Here is a 3,605-nt window from a genome sequence, read left to right on the forward strand (position 1 = left end):
AGTCATTGATAGCAAGGATATGCCAAACGGTCAAGATTACTGCTCCGAGAGCAAGGATGTGGAGGCCATAAATTTAACTAATAATTTGTCTACAATATGTTAAACGCTGGATGACTTTTGTGATCGCTGCCATGAACTTTAGAAAATGGCAGATAATTATGTTTTGTAAGCAATGGCTTCAGCTTTAGCAGTCTTTTCTTTTTATTTCGTTTTAGATCGTATCAGGTAAGGCATATATAACAGGAAAGTTTCAATAAAGAGTAATGTTAGAGATATCAATATTTTTAAACCAAATTACAAATTAAATGATGTGTCAATAATAAGAAATAAGCACGTTAATCGACACTTAATTAATAATCCAATCATCTATAATCACATCATTTAGTTTGCAAATTTGGTTTAAAAAATTTGATCTCCCTAACATTACCTTTTAGTAAAATAATGTAAAATTCTTTGTGAAACCATCCCACCTGCTCAAGTAGGTTTTACTATTAATACACCGTCTTACAACCAATATTTTTAACATCACGCACTTCTATAAATTAGAACGGCGATTGGTCCTGCCTATCTTCAACACTTGGAACCAAATTTACAGAAAAAGACTCTGGTTCTAGTTCTCCACTTCTTGCGAATCCAAATACAAACCCTGTTTCATTTTCATCTTTGTAGGTCAGTTTGCGAGAATCTCAATTCTGAAGAAATAAGAACTAATCAAACTTTTAGAGTGTGGAAGTCCGACCGGTTATTAGCATCATTTTCTTCCCACATATCAAATTACCCTAGAAATAGAGTTTGATTCTCGTTCTCTCTTCTTCCGTTCCTAATACCCTAGCTAGAAAACCTTCACTGCATATTCTCCACTCATTTTACTCTTTTTTTTTGTGTGCATTATCTAAATTCAGTAAGATTAATTAACTAATGGATTTGATGAGTTGCTGGAATAGAAGCACATGGGACTACTCAACAGTGATTGGAGCAAAGGCTGCAAGTTCAAACAAGTTGCCTTCTTCTAGCTACAAAGGAGTAGTGCCCCAGTCAAATGGCAGATGGGGAGCTCAAATATACGAGAAGAGTCATGGTTACTGTTGATGCACAAAACCGGAGGTCTTGGAACAACGTAAATCCGACCGTGAATCTGCAAGCAATGTAAATGACACAAGATGTATCGTGGTTCATCCCAAGGTTTGGGCTACGTCCCCACTGATTGTATTATATTTCTCTGAGAAGTGAGGGGGAGAGAGAGCTCTGAGAGTGTGAGAGCTTTGCTCTAGATAGGAGAGACTTAGGGTTTGTGAGGGTGAGGAGACCCTTTTATAGAATAAGGGCTCCCCCCTAATTACATATTTGCCCCTTCTTTTATTACATAATTACATTTAAGTCCCTCGAGTATTTATACGAGGTCTAAATACGAGGTCCTAAATATGGTATAAACAGTTATAACAAAACAGCATGCCGAGAAGCATTTTCAGGTTCAACTGAGTGTAGGGTTTGGTAGAGGGGTGTTGTTGAAATTTGAGGATGAGGTCGGTAAAGTGTGGAGGTTTCGGTATTGTTATTGGAGTAGTAGTCAGAATTATGTGTTGAGCAAAGGGTGGATTCGTTTTGTGAAGGAGAAGAAGTTGAAAACTGGTGATGTTGTGAGGCTTGAGAGATCAGTAGGGGAGGATAAGAAGCTGTTCATTGACTGTAGACCAAGAAACGTCGATGTGTCGGGGATCAGAGAGATGCATGGTTGGGTTGGTGAGCCTTTAGGGACGGTTCAAGATGATGGAATGGTGAGATTGTCCAACCCAACCATGCATCTCCCTGATCCTCGACACATCGACGTTTCTTGGTCTACAGTCAATGAACAGCTTCTTATCCTCCCCTACTGATCTCTCAAGCCTCACAACATCACCAGCTTTCAGCTTCTTCTCCTTCACAAAGCGAATCCACCCTTTGCTCAACACATAACTCTGACTACTTCTCCAATAACAATACCCAAACCTCCACCCCTTACCGACCTCATCCTCAAATTTCAACAACACCCCTCTACCAAACCCTACACTCAGTTGAACCTGAACATGCTTCTCGGCATGCTGTTTTGTTATAACCATGCAGTTCAATCTCCCTACATCGCTTGGTGTTGCCACTTTCTCGAAAAGCAACTCCCTCTCGCTACTACATGTGTCCATTAAATCAAGGTGACACTTAATACTCTTTCCGCCGGCATCAAGGCCTAGGGCACCACCATTGTATAACTTATGCTTGTACATCTCCAGCTCGTTGGCATAAGAATGTTTTCGAAGCATGTCAACGATCTCAGCCATGGAATGGGACTCCAAGAAAAGAGCCTGAGTGACATCACGTTCGTAGGGTGTCATTTGGTTCCGACTGAAATTTGTGACGGCATCAAGACCCCGGAACTTTAACGAAGCAATGTTGTAGGTTTTAGCAGCTTCTTCTTCATCGTCGAAGGTTCCCAACCACACACGATGACTCTCCTCGTATATTTGAGCTCCCTATCTGCCATTTGACTGGGGCACTACTCCTTCGTAGCTAGAAGAAGGCAACTTGTTTGAACTTGCAGCCTTTGCTCCAATCACTGTTGAGTAGTCCCTTGTGCTTCTATTCCAGCAACTCATCAAATCCATTAGTTAATTAATCTTACTGAATTTAGATAATGCACATAAAAAAATAGAGTAAAATGAGTGGAGAATATGCAGTGAAGGTTTTCTAGCTAGGGTATTGAGATCGGAAGAAGAGAGAACGAGAATCATGTTGGGGCTTAAAAAGACTTCACTACTTTGGAGATGTTTATCTCACAAAGAAGAATGTAATGCAGCGGAATTGATAGGTAAGAGAAAGACAAAAATACTCAAAGTATTACACAAGATTTTTATTCACTCACAAACTTAGTACAAGAGGAACCCTCAAACACTCTTAGAAGCTTTGTTGCTTCTTCTCACTACTTGCTCTCTTGGTTGTTTCATCACAACACACACACATACCTATATTTATAGGCATACTTTGCCGACTTACTACTGCCCACCGCCTTTGGGCTTTGCATTTCAACCACACAAGTTTACAATCAGCTAACCTTTCTAGATGCACACCAACATTGGCTTGCATAATGTCCTCACAATTTTTCTATAACTTTTCACTGTGCCTTCGCCCATGAGCGGTAGGTCTCGGGTTCGAGACTTGGGAGCAGCCTCTCCATAAATGGGAGTAAGGCTAGCCGACATTCACCTTTCCCAGACCCTGCGTAAAGCGGAAGCCTTGTGCACTGGGTACGACCTTTTTTTTTTCCACTGCATGATCATGCACACACTCCCACCGACTTACACAACTGGAATTTTCCAGCTACTATTACCGACATAGATTGCTAGAATTTTTTAGCATTTGCACATTGGCTTTGGGTTGGATCACTTGTCTTGGGCAGAAGATAAGATTACTTTTTAATAATCAAACTCTATTTCTAGGGTAATTTGATCTGTGGGAAGAAGATGATGCGAATAATCGGTCGGATTTCCACACTCTAAAGTTTGATTAGTTCTTATTTCTTCAGAATTGAGATTCTCGCAAACTGACCTACAAAGATGAAAATGAAACAGGGTTTGTAT

General features: G+C 40.4%; 1 pseudogene; it reads right to left on the minus strand.

The window, feature by feature from the left end:
* Positions 1-1,748: 1,748 nt before the first annotated feature.
* On the minus strand, positions 1,749-2,953 carry LOC103411271 (AP2/ERF and B3 domain-containing transcription repressor RAV2-like; annotated as a pseudogene).
* Between the last annotated feature and the right edge of the window lie 652 nt (positions 2,954-3,605).

Source organism: Malus domestica, chromosome 09 (genome assembly GCF_042453785.1).
Source record: "Malus domestica chromosome 09, GDT2T_hap1".
Taxonomy (NCBI): Eukaryota; Viridiplantae; Streptophyta; class Magnoliopsida; order Rosales; family Rosaceae; genus Malus; species Malus domestica.